Here is a 20,396-nt window from a genome sequence, read left to right as displayed (position 1 = left end):
GGCAGATGCTTAACTGAGCTACCCAGGCGCCCCGCAAACCAGCTTTTTTTTTTTTTTTTAAGATTTTATTTATTTATTTGACAGAGCACAAGCAGGGGCAGTGGCAGGCAGAGGGAGAGGGAGAAGCAGGCTCCTCAAGGAGCAGGGATCCCGATGTGGGGCTCGATCCCAGGACCTTGGGATCATGACCTGAGCCGAAGGCAGTCGCTTAACCAACTGAGCCACCCAGGAGCCCCGCAAACCAGCTTTTTAAAAAATTAATAGAAATGGATATATAGTAATTGACAGGCAAAAAAAATGGCCAATAAAACAGGGAAAAATACTCGATCACTCATCATTGAAGCGTTGAGATTAAAACATCAGTGAAGTATTGTTTGCTACCTACTAGATTGGGCAGGCTTAAAAAAGTTGCTAATCCTTAATTGGTAAAAGGGTAAATTGGCATAGCAAGTTAGCAATATTTGTCAGAATAAAAAAAATTTGCCTTTCGGTCCAGTAGTTTTTCCTTTAGGAATTTGCTGAGGCAACTTCTTACCTAGGGTAACTTGTTGTCAAAGATAAAGTTAGCAAAACATACATGAAACCAATGAATGAATAAATGGTGAACCACATCTTTATTGGGGACAGTTTCAGGAACTTCTAGTAGTATTTGGAAATGCCATAGGTTTCCTTAGATTGCTAAAAACTAATCTTTAGCTCTAACAGCGAGTTTTCAACCCTGACTGTACATAAAAACCACCTGGCTGATTTTCTAACGATGTCAGGAGCCCCGGATATAATGACTCAATTGGTCTGAAATGGGACCTTGTTATCTGAATTGTTGAAAAGATCTCCAGGTGATACCTATATGCAGCCAAATTTGAGAACTACTTCCTCTAGAGGAAGACTGTTTTTCCTGTGGATGTGTTGAATTTTCTTTTGGCAAAAGCCAGTACTCCATTGGGCAAGTAAACTGATGAACATATTTTTTTAAATTTCTCTCACTCTGCCATTGGCTTTCTCAGGGTGTATTAGTTTCCTGTTGCTTACAGTTCTGACAGTCGGAAGTCTAAAATGGGGCATAAGGGATTAAAATCAAGATGTTGGCAGGCCTGCATTTCTTCTGGAAGCTCTAGGGGAGAATTCATATCTTTTCTAGCTTCTAGAGGCTGCTGACACCCTCTTGGCTCATGGGTCCTTCCTTTATCTTCATATCAGAAGCATAGCTTCTTAGATTTCACTCTTTGACTACTATCCCTGTCTCCTCCATCACATCGCCTTCTCTCTTATAAGGACTCTTCTGATTATATTGGACCAAACTCACATAATCTAGGATAATCTCCCCATCTCAGAATTCTTAATTTAATCACACTGGCAAAGTCCTTTTTGTCATGTAAGGTGACATAGTCACAAATTTTGGGCATTAAGATGTGGACACTTTGGGGGGCATACAGTGTACCACAGTTAGAGACTTAATTGAGAAGGCCACTAAAAATTTATAAATGAAATATTTTAGTTTATCTTAAATTGATATCATAGTGTATCCCAAAGAGTAAATTAGCTTCTATATATACTTACCATAGTGTATCCCAAAGAGTAAATTAGTAAGTTACGATTAATGTCCCCTCAGGAACAATATGCAGTTTTTTTTTCTTTGTTGTTAGAAATGTAGGTGGATAGGATAGGCTGTGTTGTCTCATTTTTATTACAACAAAAATAATAGCTATCATATATTCTTCACAGGATTCTGTGAAATAGGTACTTTATTTCAGCCATGGCAGGATTTCATACTTTGCTTTTTGTCTTGTGTTCCAAGAGTAGTTTGCATAGCAGGGTTGAGGTACTGCCGATGAGGTGTTTTGAACCAGATGCAGATAATTCATAACATTGATATATGGTGGGATAATTTTGAATAGTACTCTTTTTTTTTTATACATTTTATTTATTTATTTGACAGAGACACAGCGAGAGAGGGAACACAAGCAGGGGGAGTGGGAGAGGGAGAAGCAAGCTTCCCGCACAGCAGGGAGCCTGATGCGGGGCTCAGTCCTAGAACCCTGGGATCATGACCTGAGCTGGAGGCAGACGCTTAACAACTGAGCCACCCAGGTGCCCCGAATAGTACTCTTCTATACCTGTGAGTTCAGTTAACAAGCTCAGAGTTTCCTTTGATCCTTATTCCACTTTTTCTTTTTAAACTGCATGTTCTTCGGGTGCCTGGGGGGCTTAGTCGGTTAAATATCTGCCTCCTGCTCAGGTCGTGATCCTTGCCTGGGTCGTAGGATCTAGCCCCACATGGGGCTCAGCTCCCTGCTCAGCGGGGAGCCTGCTTCTCCCTCTCCTGCTCCCCCTGCTTGTGTTCTCTCTGTCAAATAAATCTTAAAAACAAAAAACCCTGCATGTTCTTTTTTCTTATAGTTTTGACTACTGTAAGCTGAAATTTCCCACCAGAACCTTTCATGCTTCAGATGTGTTTATTGACCTGCATATAGCTTATATGCAACAAATCTAAAACAGAATTCAACTTTTCATCCCTTCCTAGAAAATGCATACCATTTCCTGTTTAAAAACATTTTTAAAACTTTTTTTAATGTGATAAAATATATAAAATTTGCCATTTTTAATTGTAGACTTCAGTGGCATTAAGTACATTCACATTGTTGTGTTACCATCACCACTGTCCATCTCCAGAACTTTTTCTTCATCCCAAACTGAAACTCTGTATTCAATAATAGGAGCTCTTCATTACTTTCTCCCTCCCCCCAGCTCCTAGTAACCATTATTCTACCTTTTATCAATTGGACTATTCTGGTATTTCATCTAAGTAGAATCATACAATCTTTGTCTCTTTGTGTTTGGCTTTTTTTTTTTTTTTTTTAACTTAGTGTAGTGTTTTAAAGGTTCATGCATCAGAATTTCATTCCATTTTGAGGCAGAATAGTATTTCATTGTACATACATACTACATTTTGTTTACCCATTTATCTGTTGATGGACATTTTGGATTGTTTACACCTTTTGGTTATTGTGAATAAATGTTAAGAACATGGGTATACAAATACCTCTTTTAGTCCTTGCTTTCAATTCTTTGAGGTATATACCTAGAATTGGAATTGCTGGATCATATTGGTAATTCTGTGTTTCATTTTTTGAGGGACTTGCCATACTTTTTCAAAAATGGCTGTATCATTTTACATTTCCAGTAGCATTGCTCTAGGGTTTGAGTTTTACCACATCTTCACCAATACTTTCAGTTTTCTATTTTTTGATAATAGTCATATAGCCATCCTAATAGGTATAAAGTGTGATATCTTGTGGTTTTGATTTGCATCTTTCTAATGATTAATGATATTGAACATTTCTTCATGTACTTGTTGGCCATCTGTATATCTTCTCTGGAGAAATGTGTCTATTCAAGTCTTTTTCCCCTTGTTTTAATTGAGTTGTTTGTTGTTGTAGTAATCCTTCATATATTCTGGATAATAATTCTTTATCAGATACATGATTTGCAAATATTTTCTCCCATTTTTTGGGTTTCCTTTTCATTCTTGATCGTGTCCTTTGATGTCGTAAAGGTTTTGATTTTTTTTTTTTTTTAAAGTAAGCTTTAGCCCAACATGGGGCTTGAACTCACCACCTGAGATCATGAGTTGCCTGCTATACTGACTGAGCCAGCCAGGTGCCCCTTAAAGGTTTTAATTTTAATAAAGTCCCGTTCATCAATTCTTTCTTTTATCGTCTGTGCTGTTGGTGTCCTATCCAAAAAAACCATTGTTAAATTCAGTGTCCTGAAGAGTTTCCTTTGTTTTCTTCTAAGAGTTTTATAGTTTTAGTTCTTAACCTTTAGATCTTTGATCTGTTTTGAGTTAATTTTTGTAAATGGTAGGTTATTGTCTAACCTTGTTCTTTTGCATGTGGGGATATCCAGTTTTCCCAGTACTTTTTGTAGAAAAAACTGACCTTCCCCTGTTGAATGGTCTTGGCATTTGTGTCAAAATAACTTCCCATGTGTGTGAGGATTTACTTCTGGGCTTTGTATTCTACTCCTTTGATTGGTCTATATGTCTGTCTGTGTTCCAATACCCAGTTAGTTTAATTACTGTACCTTTGTGTAGTAAGTTTTGAAATCAGAAAGTATTGAGTCATCTAACTTGTTCGTGTTCAGGGTTATTTTGGTTGTTTGGGGTTCCTCGAGATTCTTTTATTTATTTATTTTAATGATTTTATGTATTTATGGGGGGTGGTGAGAGAGAAAAGCAGACTCCCTGCTGGATCCCAGGACCCAGAGATCATGACCCGAGCTGAAGGCTGATGCTTAACTGACTGAGCCACCCAGGCGCCCCTCCTTGAGATTCTATGTGAATGTTAGGATGGGGTTTTTGATTTCTGCAAAAACCATCAGGATTTTGATAGGAATTGCATTGAATCTGTAGATTGCTTTGGTAGTATTGTCATCTTAACAATATTAAGTCTTCTGATCCACGAACATAGCATGGGGTATCTTTCCATTTACTTATGTCTTTCAGCAGTGTTTTATAATTTTCAGTGTACAAATCTGTGCCTTGGTTAAATTTATTCCTAGTAGTATTCTTTCTGATGCTTTTGCAAGTGGAATTGTTTTGATTTCCTTTTCAGAACATTTATTGTTAATGTATAGAAATGCAATTGATTTTTGTATGTTGATTGCAGTTTTGCTGAATTCATTTAATCAGTTTAGTTTTTAACTTTTTTGTGGAGTCTTTAGGGTTCACTATATATAAGATTGTATCATATGTAAACAGATACTTTTTCTTTTCCAGTATGGATGCCTAATTGATCTGGCTAGACTTCCAATATAATATGTTGAATAGAAGTGGCAAAAATACCATTTCCTGTTTTGGTTTCTCACTTTTTTTTTTTTTTTAAGCATCAACAGCTTAACAGCCACAAGCTTGAGAGTTTATGACTTTCTTCTCCTTTCTTTTTCATTTCCTACACCCCATGTATTTTGCCTCCTAAGTATTTTGTAGCTCTGCTGCCCCTAATTCATCCTTACTATTAACAGACTCATTGTATTAATTTCTTTTTGAATTATTGCACAAGCCCTTTAACTAGTATTCTTGCTTCCTGCAAGTCCATCCTCCACTGTTACCAGAGTTGATCTGTCTCAGCAGCAAGTCTCACCTTGTCATTCAATTGTTGATTTTTCCTGAGATCTTTGCATGGCTTTTAGGCTTCGCTGATCTGGTCCACAGTTTAATTCTTCAGCCTGACTCCATGCTACTCCCTATCTCTTTTCACTCATTTAATAGTGATCTAGTTAGAGTGCCCCAACACACCATACTGAGTTGTGCCTTTGCTTATTATGATGATCCTTCTGGACTGCTTTCCTTTCCTCAGTTGGTTAACTTCACTTGACCTTAAAGTCTCTTCTTTCAAGGAGGAATCTCTGGGAAACCTTTACTGCTTTTCCATTTGACTGTTGTTGTTTTTTGTTTTGGTTTGGTTTTTTGGTACTCTTGTAGCATTTACCAAATTGTATTGAAAACATGTTCAGGACACACTAGCTTATAAGCTCTTGGAGGGTCTCTTTTCCTATCACATGGTAGTTCTCAGTAAATGTTTCCTAAACTGTTGAACTCAGCTGTGTTTCTTTATGGGTCTTTTAGCTAGCTTCTAATATGGATAGGCAGAGGGACAGAAGGAAAACAAGGCTGCTGCTGATACAACTGGTGTTGACTAATATTAGACCTTGGTAGGTGCATTCTGAAGCCTTGGGGAAAGACTGAATTGGGTCATTAAGAAACTGTTGCAGGGGTCGGGGGGCTGGAGGTTCGGGGAAGATGAAAGGAGTATTAGAGGAGATGAGATAGGGATGGGTGGTAAGTATGGTAGGAGGGCACAGATCACAAATTATCTAGATGTGCATTTTAATTGGTTCTTTAAAAAATCTTAAAACAATTTTCCCTCTAATAATAACTCAGTTATATAAGACTAGAAAATATTGTTACCAGTACTCAAAACCTTAAGACTGGGTAATGAAAATTTGATAAATCATCTTTGAAAGGTTCCCGCTCTGTGCTCTACAATATTTAAAGATATAATCCAATTAGGAATTGATTATATTACCTTTTTAAATAAAGATGCTGTTAGGTTACCAAAGTAATTTAGATGAGTATTCCAGATGTTTAGGACAGTGGTGTCTTTTTCAATAAAGAATACTGTCTTTGTGTCTTTACTTTAGAAGCTTACAAAAATTAATGTCTGTCTTACAGCTGTAGTTTCAGATTAAACTGCTGCAAGTGGTTTTTATAAGGTGATACTTACTGCAGGCAGTGTTATGATGGCATTTGGATTGCTTAGTCAGAATTTATTACTGCTCCCTGGTTTGCCTAGTCTTGAATATATTTCTAAAATCGAACACCTGTATCCTGTAAGCAAGCAGTGTTTTAATTAAGGAACAAATAATTTGCTCATTCACATGTAGTATAAAGAGGGAAAAAGAAGTCCTAAAGATTGAGAGAGTTAATATGATGTGACCTGTATTTACTTTATCTTCAGAAGGGACAATAACCATGGAAGAAAAAGATAAATTTCTTGGTTTAAAATAAAGAGAAGTTTGTTTCATAGTGCTTAGGGAAGCAAATCTCAAATGAGGAAAAGTGCTTCATGGGAAGATGGGATAATCTAAAATTACTGTATTTTCTGATACATATTTCACAATTTGAAAAACAAATTAAGGAAACAAATCATGTACAGGATAAAGACATAAGGTTGGCTGCAAGGAATTGGTTATACACTTAAACTACTTTTGGCAAGTATGGTAGGCTGTCCACATTCTAATCCTTGGAATCTGCAATGTTACTTCGGGGCTGAGGTGTATGTGTGAGGAAGTCTTTGCAAATGTCATTAAGTTAAAGGTCTTGTTATGAAGAGATTATCCTGGATTATCTGGGTGGGTTCTAAATGTCCTCATGTGTAGAGGAGGCAATGTGGCCACAAGCAAAGGAATGCCAGCTGGAAGAAACAACACAGTTTCCAATGAAACCTCTGGAAGAAGCTCAGCCCTGCCAGCACCTTAATTTTGGCCCAGTGATACTGATTTAGGACTTCTGGCCTCCAGAATTAAGAGAGTATGGTAATTTGTTAGAGTTCTAGGAAACAACTCTCATACAGCGATCATTTTTCAAAGTGTAAATGGACGTTTCTAAACACCCCATTTACCTAAACTCTTTCTCCTTTGGGGGGGTATAATTTATAGCTTACTCATATTAGTCTTTAGTTCTGTTTAAAATACTCTGAGTAGACCAGGCCATTTTTATGATTATGATTGTGATTAAAGCAACTGGTGAACGTTCTTTGGCACAGAACTTTGAAGTTTTAGCTCAAAATAACTTATATTTAAAGCCCCCCTTTTTGGGAAAAATGTTTTGTCCAGTCTGGAAGCTCCCTTGTGGTTGCTTTGTTGCAGCTATACTTTGGTAAGAGTACAGTTTGACTCTTAAAATTTTACAACACAGGGTCAGCCTTTTTGCTTGCACATCTGCTATTTAATATGAATTATTTCAGCTATACTACAGAAAATGTACATGTGAGGCTCTTACTGAGAATTATGTTATGAGTTCACTGTGGCCCAGCATGTGCTAGGGTCTCACTTGAGACTTTGATGTATTGGGACTCTGACCAAAGGATAAAGGCCACCATGTAGTTCTTTTTTAAAGATTTTATTTCTTTATTAGAGCACGAGCCAGGGGAGGGGCAGACAGAGGGGAGACAGACTTCCTGCTGAGCAGGGAGCCTGATGTGGGGCTCCATCCCAGGACCCCGAGATCATGACCTGAGCTGAAGGCAGACCGATTAAACCACCCAGGCGCCCCTCGTCCTCTATCCTTAATGATCAGACTCCAGTGTACCTGGCCTGTATTATCTTAGTCCCTTCAAAGATTGTGTTTGAGGAGGGAGGGATAATCTAAGAGACATCATTTGAATGTCTTTGAATGTTCTGCAAAGCTGTAGTTGAAGATGAGCTTCTTTATGTTATGTTGTGTCCTTTTATAAAGATTCCACAAGTTTCTAATGAAGTTTGGGCCAGAAATGTCTCTATCCAGTATTTCTCTTTTTCTTTTAAGCTTCTAGGAACTACACTTAGTATTCAGCCACATACAGTTTACTAGCAGTAGACAGCTGACATCTCTTTCTGGCAATTTTTTGTTACTGAAAAGGCCTTAAAGAGTAGTCTTGGATTAATTGGCCTGCTGATTGATTTTTTTTTTTTTTTTAATCACATGAGGCACATAACGAAACATTTTTATGTTTCTTTCTAAAATAATTTAATCTTGGGCGCCTGGGTGGCTCAGTTGGTTAAGCGACTGCCTTCGGCTCAGGTCATGATCCTGGAGTCCCGGGATCGAGTCCCACATCGGGCTCCCTGCTCGGCAGGGGGTCTGCTTCTCCCTCTGCCCTCTTCCCTCTCATGCTCTCTGTCTCTCATTCTCTCTGTCTCAAATAAATAAATAAAATCTTTAAAAAAAAAAACATAAAATAATTTAATCTTTTTAAAAGGTGATTAATGTAAAATTTTTAGTAAGTTAGGGAGTGGCTAAGTAATTTTTCTTCCTAATCTTCTACATGTTGAGTGGAGGGGGGCTGAGAAATAAGAATGTTTATTTATTGAAATAAATCAAGGAAATGATGCCCTCTCCATTTTATGACCATCATTCATGAAATATGCCGGGCACTTTATATGAACATCTCATTTAACTTTGCCAATGACTGTAACTTTGCAGATTAAAAAAAAAAAAAAGACCTTGAGAAATTTGGATATAGGTCCATAACCAGTAGCAGCCAGTACTAGGATGCATATGCAAGCTGATCCAGTTCCAAAAATCATTTACTGTACTTCCTGGGTGTTTCATTTGTTATATCATAAAATAAAGACATACCTAAAATACAAAGTTCTCTGTCCTTATTCTTGAGGAATTTATGGTTTAGTCTATCCATTTTTCCTTCTAGGGGAGCTAGAGAATGGTCTTGGGAGCAAATGTATGGCCCATTCATGGGAGTTGAGGGTCTTGGGGGTCTCAGAGTTGAATGGGAATGTGTATTACTATTGTTTTCAGTTTTTCACATGAAACCTGTTCTTTGCCACATCTAATCTCTAATAGACTTGACCATGATTTTTTAATACTCCCCTCAACCAATTAAAGGATTGTAGATTAGGGGTGGGATTAAAAAAATGGCACTTTAGGGAGCCTCTAGTTGCCAGGCACTATTAAAAGAAATTTATGTAGGAACAGTGTTGTGATTAGTGGTTAGGTCCTTAGACTAGTCTTCAGAAGACTAATCCATAATGTAATTAAACCTAGTATACAAATTTTCCAGTAGTTCATATACTTCATTAAATTCATTACTTAAGTATAATTTTTTTTTTTTTTTTTTTAAGATTAGAGGGAGAGAGTACGTGCGTGCGTGAGGTGGTGGGGTGGGGAGATTGGACAGAGGGAAATAGAGAATCCCAAGCAGGCTCCACACCCAACGACCTGAGCTGAAACCAAGAGTCCGACACTTAACTAACTGTGCCACCCAGGTGCCCCTAAGTATAGTGTCTTTTTTTTTTTTTTTAAAGATTTTATTTTGTTTATTTTAGAGAGAGACCATGGAAGCAGGGAGAGGGGCAGAAGTAGAGGGAGAGAAGCAGATCCCCGCTCATCTCGGAGGCGGATGATCATGACCTGGGCCAAATTCAAGTGTTGGATGCTTAACCAAATGAATCACCCAGGCACCTCTATAGTATGTTTTTAATGGAAAAACTTAGAGTGGAAATTTTAGTTTCTAAGTTGGGGACTTAGTGAATTTTTGTCCTGAAAAAGTAATTTTTACATTCATTTAAAAAATTATTATTCTTCTTAAAGCTTGAGTTACATGATAAATTTTAGGGGCCAAATTATAATAGAATGATAAATTTTTAATAGTTGTATTCATATTTTCCTGAAAGTAAACACAAAATTTCTCAGGCAGGGATGGATTAATTATTACAGCAATAATCCCATTGCTCCAGTTGTTCCCTCTCAGTGATGCAGTGAGACCTGGATGTTCATTTGGTAGTTAAGGAACCTGAAAAACATGAATCTGGGAGCTTGTATAGGTGTTGTCCACCTCCTGAAAAGAGGGAGGGAAACCTTTGCTTCTCAAATTCTCCTTGGTGGGGCGCCTGGGTGGCTCAGTCGTTAAGCGTCTGCCTTCGGCTCAGGTCATGATCCCAGGGTCCTGGGATCGAGCCCCGCATAGGGCTCCCTGCTCAGCGGGAAGCCTGCTTCTCCCTCTCCCACTCCCCCTGCTTGTGTTCCCTCTCTCACTGTGTCTCTCTCTGTCAAATAAATAAAATCTTTAAAAACAAACAAACAAGTTCTCCTTGGTTACAGAAGGGGAGGATCCTAGGTTCTTAATCTTTGGAATGTAAATGAATGTGGGGAGGGGTAGGGAGATAAGACAGGTGTCAGAATTTAACAACCCATGAATGTCTCCATAGTCTCATACCCCCTGAAATATAAATACATACTTCTAAAGAGGTAAATCTCTTTTATCTATTCAGTTATCTTTAACTTTTCAAGACTTCTCTTTTGCAGGACAGATTCGTATGCTCAAATAGCCCTAACTATGCAGATACATAAAAATATTTTCTCTACACATAGAAAATAGACCAACTGATAAATTTTCCTTTTGTCTTGCTTTTCCTCCCCCTATGTTATCTTGAAGTATGTGTGTTTGGTCATGAAAATAAGAAATGTTAAGATTGTCTAACTTGAGCTCCTTTATAGAGTTATTCAGCAAATATTAACTGCTATATGCCAGGCACAGTGCAGGGTTCTGGGGCTATTGTGGTGAATAAGATAAATACTCTGCATTCAAGGGACTTAGAGACTATAGAAGTGCTGTGGTGAAAAAGGAAAAGAGAGTAGACATGAGAAAATGGCAAAGTTAGAATTTTGTTAGAATGCGTGAAGGAGCTAGCAGTGGCAAAATCTTGGGGGGATGGGGGGACGAAGGCGTTCTGTTCCAGATGGAAGGGATGCACTAGTAAAAAGATTCTAAAATGAGAATGAGCTTGGCAAGATAGATAAAGAGAAAGATGGCAAATGTGGCTGAAACATAGTGAACAGAACTCAAAATCACAAAGTGCATTTAGGTGTTTGGATTTTTTTTTTTTTGTATTGCTAAAATAGGATCACGTTATATATATTTTGCCCTACAACTTGCTTTTTTAAAAAATTAATGTATGTTATATACATATGTTGAATTCCATGTCAGCATGTATAGCTCTATAGCTTTGGCTATATCCTAATTAGCCATATTCCTATTGACAGACATATATAGACTTTTACGATTTTTTGCTATCACAAACAATGCTGTGATCACCATTCTTCTATATATGTTTATTACATATTTGTCTGAGAATTTTTGTTGGATAGATTTCCTGGGAGAACCATTACAAGGTCAGAACTTTTGACAGATTCAGGCAGATTTGAGAGGGGAAGATTCAGCCAGTACAGTACAGTGTTATTTTTTGATTTGGCCAGAGAGCAGAGACAGTTCTTTTGGTATGTTTTCTATTTGTCAGATGCTGTTTTTTGATTTGTAACTTAATTTTATTGAATTTTTTAAAAAAGGATAAATAAATGAGATTATTTTAGGGTTTAAGGTACCTGTGTATGTTAAAATATATGTATTGAAGTTCTGAGCTAATGTGTCTACTATTGCACTTTTTTTGAAGTAAATCGTATTTTATTTTTAAAAAATTAAATTCAGTTAATTGACGTGTAATGTATTACTAGTTTCAGAGGTAGAGGTCAGTGATTCATCAGTCTTATATATAACACCCAGTGCACATTACATCACATGTCCTCCTTAATGTCCATCAACCAGTTTCCCAATCTCTCCACTCCCATCCCCTCCAGCAGCCCTCAGTTTGTTTCTTATGATTAAGAGTCTCTTATGGTTTGTCTCCCTCTCTGATTTCATCTTGCTTTATTTTTTCCTCTCTTCCCGTGATCCTCTGTTTTGTTTCTTAAATTCCACATGAGTGAGATCATATGATAATTGTCTTTCTCTTATTGACTTACTTTGCTTAGCATAATACCATCCTTCTAGTTCCATCCATGTCATTGCAAATGGCAAGATTTCTTTTTTTTTTAAATGGCTGAGTAGTATTCCGTTGCATACACACACAAACACCCACCCACCCACCTCACATCTTTTTAATCCATTCATCTGTTGATGGTATCAAGGCTCTTTCCATAGTTTGGGTATTGTGGACGTTGCTGCTATGAACATTGGGGTGCAGGTGCCCCTTCGGATCCCTACATTTGTATCTTTGGGGTAGATACCTAGTAGTGCAATTGCTGGGTCATAGGGTAGCTCTATTTTTAACTTTTTGAGGAATCTCCATACTGTTTTCCAGAGTGGTTGCCATTCCCACTAACTGTGTAGGGAGGGTTCCCCTTTCTCCGCATCCTTGCCAGCATCTGTCCTTTCCTGACTTGTTAATTTTAGCAGTTCTGATTGGTGTGAGGTGGTATCACATTGTGATTTTGATTTGTATTTCCCTGATGCGAGTGATGTTGAGCATACTTTCATGTGTCTGTTGGCCATCTCCATGTCTTTGGAGAAATGTCTGTTCATGTCTTCTGTCCATTTCTTGATTGGATTATTTGTTCTTTGGGTGTTGAGTTTGATAAGTTCTTTATAGATTTTGGATACTAGCCCTTTATCTGATAAGACATTTGCAAATATCTTCTCCCTTTATGTCGGTTGTCTTTTGGTTTTGTTGACTGTTTCCTTTGCTGTGCAAAAGCTTTTTTTTTTTTTTTTTGAAATTAAGGTTTTTATTTATTTGAAAGAAAGAGATAGCCAGAGAGAGCACACGAGTGGGGAGGAGAGGGAGGAGCTCCCAGTGAGCAGAGCCTGATGTGGGGCTTGATCCCAGGACCCTGGGATCATGACCTGAGCTGAAGGCAAATGTTAACCAGGTGAGCCACCCAGGTGCCCCAGGAAATGCTCTTTGATGAGGACAGGTCATATGTGCTCTGTATGGTTTGCTGTGCAAAAAGCTTTTTATCTTGATGAAGTCCCCAATAGTTCATTTTGCCCTTGTTTGCCTTGCTTTTGGAGATGTGTCTTGCAAGAAGTTGCTGTGGCTGAGGTCACAGCGGTTGCTACCTGTGTTCTCCTTGAGGATTTTGATGGATTCCTGTCTCACATTTAGGTCTTTCATCCATTTTGAGTCTTATTTTTGTGTATGGTGTAAGGAGATGGTCCAGTTTCATTCTTCTGCATGTGGCTGTCCAATTTTCCCAACACCATTACTATTATACTTCTAAAGAATGTGGATAGAATAATGACATCAACCAGTAAGTTCTTAATTGTATGTTGTTCAAAGACAGTAAATTTAAAAATGGGGTGTGCGTTTCCATAGAGATTTCTGTAATAGTCCTATATAGCTTAATTTATCCAGTTTTCATCTCGAGTACATTCCTAAGGCCACATACTGTAATTATGCTCTAAATGCCAAATTGCTTTGTCCTCAAAACCATGCCACTGTACACTTCAGTGATTTAAGAATTCCTGTTTCTCCATACTCTTAACACCAGATATTATTAGTCATCTTAATTGTTTGTCAGTATCACAAACAAAAAATAGAGCTTATGTAAATAGCAGTGTTTTGATTGCAATTTAGTGATTATTAGTGAAGTTGAGTATAGTCATTTTGCCTATATTAAGTTGCCTTTTAAATTGTCTTGAGGGACGATTCAGGGTACATTATGGATATTTGCCTTATACATGTTGCAAATATTTTCTCCTTGTCTATTGCTTATCTTTTAAGTTTGCTTATGATGTCTTTCCTTGATTTTGTATAGAAGTTTAAAAAATTTATTAGGTGAAATGTGAACTGCTTTTAAAGTATTCTGGTATTGAATCTTGCTTATTAGCCTGCCTTCCTAATCTTAATAGTATGCAGCCTTCTACCCTCTTTTTTTTTTAATATATATATCTGTGTAGTTTTTTTTTTAATGCCCTTAATCCTTCTGTAATTTTTAAAAAAGATTTTATTTATTTATTTGAGAACGAGAATGGGGTGGGGGAGAGCAGGAGTGGGAGAGAGAATTTTAAGCAGACTCCCTGCTGAGCAGGGAACCCCACGTGGGGCTTGATCTCATGACTTGAGTCAAAATCAAGAGTCCAACTGAGCCACCCAGGTGCCCCAATCCTTCTGGAATTTTTAATTTTTTTTTTTTAAAGATTTTATTTATTTATTTGACAGAGAGAGAGACAGCAAGAGAGGGAACACAAGCAGGGGGAGTGGGAGAGGGAGAAGCAGGCTTCTCGCTGAGCTGGGAGCCCGATGCGGGGCTCGATCCCAGGACCCTGGGATCATGACCTGAGCCGAAGGCAGTTGCTTAACCAACTGAGCCACCCAGGCACCCTGGAATTTTTAATTTATTTGTTTAGGTACATCTGATTTAATTTTTTTTTTTTTAAAAGTTTTTATTTATTTATTCATGAGAGACAGAGAGAGAGAGAAGCAGGCTCCCAAGGAGCAGGGAGCCCGATGCGGGACTCGATCCCAGGACCCTGGGATCATGACCTGAGCCGAAAGCAGACGCTTAACCATCTGAGCCACCCAGGCGCCCCATCTGATTTAATTTTTAAAATTTTAATATTTGTTTAAATCCTTTAAAATATCTTAAATTACATAAATTCACATGTCTGTTTTTGAACCCTTTGTTTTGTTGCATTAATCTGATCATCTTTTCTTTAGACCATAGTGTTGCTTTTCATGGAGCTTTAATATTTGATGTAAGGTATGTCTCCCTGATTATTCTTCTTTTTCAAAATACCTTGGATGTTCTTGTGCATAATTCAGGTGAACTTTAGAATCACTTTGTGTATTGATATTTTGATTGGGATTGCATTGCATTGGATTGGTTTATGTGTATGTTTATCCAATCCATGTCTTCTTTAATGTCTTTCAGTTAAGTTCTAGAGTTCTGTGTTGTCAATACTTTGTGAAATTTACTCCTACATATTTTATAGCTTTTGTTGCTATTGTGAATGGTTGTAAATGGGATCGTTAAAAAAATGCATTTCTAAATGTTTATTTCTGGTTTATAGAAATCTATGGCTTTTTTGTGCATGTTTTTCTCTATTCATGCCACCATGTTGCTGCCTTTTTTTAGTTATAATAACTTTTCATTTGATTTTCCTGGATTTTTGGGGTATTTGTATTATCTACTGCTGATATTTTTGTTATTTCCTTTTCCAGTGCCCTGCGGGCCTTCCCTTTATTATTTTTTTTTTTGGTGGCATTATGGACGTCTTCTAGCAGAAGGACAGTCTTGCTTATTTCCTGACTTTTTAAATAGGAATCTTCGAAAGTTTTAACCTTGGGGCTTCTGGTATATATTCATCAAGTTAAGAGTGTTTCCATCTCTTTCTAACTTACTAAGACTTTTAATAAGGAATAGTTGAATTTATTTATTGATATAAAGTAGAATATAGCAGTCTCTGTTAAGCTAACTTAATATATTTTACATCTATTTGTGCATTTTCTTTTTTTCTTTTTGGTTTTGTGGGAAATTTATAGTATTAGCTTTATCAAATAACTTAAATTTTGCTTTCATGAACAAATCTTTTGTTTTTTAGCTGTTGCTGTTTCATTTATGCTTTTATAATGATCATTTTTCCATTTTACTTTCTTTAGATTTATATTCTAATTTCTGATGCTTCAGTTTTTCAGTTTTTATGGTTTTAGTACTTAAAGATTATCAATATTTCTGAGGGAGGTTTTACTCCTTACGCATCTTACATATATATATATTTTTTTTAAATCAGAGTGAGAGAGAATGTGAGTGAGCACAAGCAGGGGTAAGTGGCAGACAAAGGGAGAAGCAGGCTCCCCCCTGAGCAAGGAGCCTTACGCAGGACTTGATCCCAGGACCTTAGGATTGTGACCTGAGCCAAAGGCAGCTCCTTAACCAGCTGAGCCACCCAGGCGAGCTACCCAGGCATCCCACATCCTGTATGTTCTTAAATCCTGTTTGATTCTTGAGAAGATCACCTCTCTTAAACTCTTGTATATTTTCCTCCTTACCAGCCACAATGACCTTCCCCCCCGCCACAACATGTCTGTTCATTTGAAAGTCCGTCCTTGATTCCTCTTTTTTTATTTTTTTAAATTTATTTGACCGAGCACGCATGCACACAAGCAGGGGGAGCAGTAGGCAGAGGGAGAAGCAGGCTCCCCACTGAGCAGGGAGCCTGATGTGGGGAGATGCAGGACTTGATCCCAGGACTCTGGGGTCCTGACCTGAGCCAAAGGCAGATGCTTAACCGACTAAACCACCCAGGCGTCCCTTGATTCCCCTGTCTTAAATAGCTCCTTTTCTCCTATTGATTATATAACCCAGAGCCCCTTTTTGTATCTTTTACATAGCACTTAAGAATTATTAATTTGTTGTATGCATGTTTGTTCTGTTTATTGTTGGTATTTCTAGCACCTTGTACAGTGCATGGGGTGCAGTAGATAAATCAATATTTGAGTAAATGACTGATTCCTAATCTTATGAAAGGATTTAGGGAAGGAGAGGGACCCACCCCGAAACATAGGCCGTTCTTACGTCGATTTGGATAGAAGGACTTCAGGAAAATTGATAACCTGTAAATTAAATTATTGGAAAACTATCCTAGCCCTGGATAGCTCCCTGGAAAGCTTTTGTGTAGGTCAGGAGTACACATGCATACCCCAATTTGAAGATGCCTAGTTAAATCATGTAAGATCAGCTTTAGTAAACAGATATTCTTTACCGTTATGTATCATCTAAGGTTCATTTTTTCCTTTCTAAATATCTTCCCTCACTCATTTATTTTATTTATTTTTTTAAAAGATTTTGTCAGAGCGCGCGCACAAGCAGGGCGAGCGGCAGGCAGAGGGAGAAGCAGGCTCCCCGCTGAGCAAGGAGCCCAGTGTGGGACTCGATCCCAGGACCCTGGGATCATGACCTGAGCCGAAGGCAGATGCTCAACCAACTGAGCCACCCAGGAGTCCCTCATTTATTTAACTTCTGTTGAAAAGCAGGTTCATTTCTAGGTTTGGGAGAAAATATTAAGATATATCCAGTCAAGTCAGAGGAGTAGATATGTAAGCAACTGTAATGCAATATAAGTAAGTCCGAAGTGCAGGATGTATTTTGTACTTGGCTTTTTTTTTTTTTTTTTGCAAGTGTAACCATTTTCTTTTGCTTCTTTCTGGCTTTTTTTTCTTCATCTTTGAATTTCTATATATGAAAATGATGTGCCATGGTGTAGTGTTTTCGGCATTTATTCTGCTTGGTGTTCTCTGAGCTTCCTGGATCTATGGTGTGGTATCTGACATTAATTTTGGGAAATTCTCAGTCATTATTGTTTCAGTTATTTCTTCTGTTTCTTTCTCTCCTTTTTTCTCCTCCTGATATTCTCATTACATGTATGTTAAGTCTTCTGAGGAAAACCCACAGTTCTTGGATATTCTATTCTGGTTTTTTTTTTTTTTTTTCAGTCTTTGTTCTTTTTTCCTTTTCAGTTTTTGAGGATTCTGTTTATCTGTCATCCTCTAGCTCAAGAGTTGTTGCCTGAGCAGTATCCAGGCTACTAATAAGCCCATCAAAGGCATTTGTCATGTCTGGTACAGTGTTTCTGATCTCTAGCATTTCTTACTGTTTTTTTCTTAGGATTTCTATCTCCCTGCTTACATTGTCTATGTGTTCTTATGTCTACTTTACTCATTAGAGCCCTTCGCATATTAATCATAGTTTTAAATTCCTGATCTGATAATTCCAGGACTTCTAGTGCTTGCTTTGTCTCTGCAAATTGTGTTCTTTGCCTTTGGTATGCCTTGTAATTTTTTTCTAGATGGCCAGACGTGATGTACTGGGTAAAAGGAACTGCTGTAAATAGGCCTTTAGGTATGTGGTGGTGTGGTGTAAGGGGAGAGGAAGGGCTCTATAGTCTTAAAATTAGGTCTCAGTCTTTTAGTGAGACTAATACTCTGGACTGTGAGCTTCATTAGTGTTCTCAGTTTTTTTCCCTCCTCCCTTAGGTGGGATAGGATGGCTAGAATGGGCTGGAGTTGGGTATTGCCCTTCCCTAGGTCAGTTAGCTTCTGATAATATCCCAGCATGTTAGGTTTTGATGAACTAGTTTTTCCTAAGAGTAGGCCTTGTTAAGAACAGACTGATCTGACAAGCGTAAGGGGGATTTTTCCTATTATTTCCTGTGGGAATCTGGTCAAGCTTGTGGAGGTAAATTTCATAATATTTTGGGGGTTCTCCTATGACTCAGTCCTCCTGGAGTTTTTAACTATAAGACTTCTCTGCACTGAGCCTCCAGCAATTTTTGAAAGATCTTATTTATTTATTTATTTAGAGAGAGAGAGAGGAGGGGCAGAGGGAGAGAGAGAATCCCAAGCAGGCTCCACACCCAGTGCAGGGATGCGGGACTTCTCTCATGACCCTGAGATCATGCCCTGAACCAAAATCAAGAGTTGGATGCTCAACCAACTGAGCCACCCAGGCTCCCAGCAATTTTTTGATTGTAGTTGAGATTTACCTACTTGACACTAATTGCTGTTGGAGTTTCCACTCCTCAATTGCTCTGGTAAGCTGAGATTCCCTGTATTTTGTCTTTCCTCTCTTGGGGGCAGTGGTTTTCTCGTGTCCTCCCCTTGCTTATGGACCCAAGAAAAGTTGTTGATTTTTTTAGCCTCTATAGTTTTTTACTTGTTAGGATAAAGTGGTGACTAACATGTGGAACTGGAAACCAGAAGTCTAACCTTCTTCTTGTAGAAAAGATAAACTTGGAGTGCCTGGGTGGCCCAGTTGGTTGAGTGTCTGACTCTTGGTTTTTAGTTCAGGTTGTGATCTCCAGGTCCTGGGATTGCCTGTGGCCAGCTCTGTGCTCAGTGCGGATCGGCTTATCCCTCTCCCTCGCTCTCTGCTCCCCGCCCCCACACACGTGATCTCTCAAGCTCTCTCAAATAAATCTTATAAAAAAAAAAAGTTAAACTTACTAAATCTTTCTATGTAGAATGCATAAGAATTTCTCATCTCTTTTGCATATTCTGCTCTTTGTGGGTAGTCACTTCTTGGGGGTGCTGTGTTGAAAAAACTTTTGGGGAAAAAAAAAAGCAAAAAAAAAAAAAACTTTTGAGACCACATTGAGCCCCTGCAAAAGGATTGCATGATCTGCCGTACATGTGAAGATCTAGAAAGTCAGTGTGAAAGTGCCAGGTATTTGCAGTCTCTAAAAGAACATTCTGAATATCGTATTGATATTTCTTCTCTTTTGGTTATTGAAGCTGCAAGCTTTCAAGATCTGCCTGTAACTAAGTTGTTTATCAGATTTATTTTCTGTTTCTGCCAAGTTATCTTATCCAGACTAATGCTCACTTTTCATTTGTACATTCTCTCCACAAAAGTGAGAGCCTTCTTTATGCACGAAACATTTCTGTTTTGTTGGCTATCTCTTTATTCAGAAGTATAATTGAGGTGTTATAATTGGGAATTGGGCCAGGTAGACCTAGATCTTTTTCTTTTGTACTGCAAAGTTCATCAGGCAGTAGTCATCTAGGAAGCACATTCCTGTTGCTGGAAAGAATCGCTAAGATTACTTTTTCTGACCTCATTTCTCATCTTCGCTGGCTTCATCTCATCTCTCTCTTCTCTCCTTTCAGGTTATAATTATTCCAAGGTGACCCATTCTTGTTTTCTCTGTCTATATATTAGTAGTATCTATACATAGTTAACTCCCAAATACTATTCATTAAAATGACAGTTCATTCTCCCATGAAAATCAGAAGCTAAATGTGTTTTCACATTCTTGGCTTGGACAAGCAGAAATACAGCTTCTCAGAAAGGTTATATGTGATTTTGGGGAAGGGTAGAATTTAGATTAAATTTAAACGACGTAGTATATTGACCTAAAGAAAGAGGAACTAATTCTTAAAAGCTTATCTGTTCCATTTTTCCAAAGAAGACATCCAGATGGCCAACAGACACATGAAAAAGTGCTCAACATCACTGGGCATCAGGGAAATCCAAATCAAAACTTCAGTGAGATACCACCTTCACACTAGTCAGAATGGCTAAAATTAACAAGTCAGGAAACAACAGATGTTGACGGGGATGCGGAGAAAGGGGAACCCTCCTACGCTGTTGGTGGGAATGCAAGCTGGTGCAGCCACTCTGGAAAACAGTATGGAGGTTCCTCAAAAAGTTGAAAATAGAGTTACCATACGATCCAGCAATTGCACTACTGGGTATTTACCCCAAAGATACAAATGTAGGGATCCAAAGGGATACGTGCACCCTGATGTTTATAGCAGCATTGTCCACAATAGCCAAACTGTGG

General features: G+C 38.1%; 1 protein-coding gene across 6 annotated transcripts in view; it reads left to right on the top strand.

Moving 5' to 3' along the window:
* Positions 1-20,396, top strand: part of RNF2 (ring finger protein 2) — a 50,684-nt gene that overhangs the window by 13,751 nt on the left and 16,537 nt on the right. The window lies entirely within an intron of this gene.

The sequence above is a fragment of the Leptonychotes weddellii genome, chromosome 6, assembly GCF_054177405.1.
Source record: "Leptonychotes weddellii isolate Sample4059 chromosome 6, ASM5417740v2, whole genome shotgun sequence".
Lineage (NCBI taxonomy): Eukaryota > Metazoa > Chordata > Mammalia > Carnivora > Phocidae > Leptonychotes > Leptonychotes weddellii.
The sequence above is the reverse complement of the archived record's forward strand: the minus strand, read 5'-3'. Positions and strand labels throughout refer to the sequence as shown.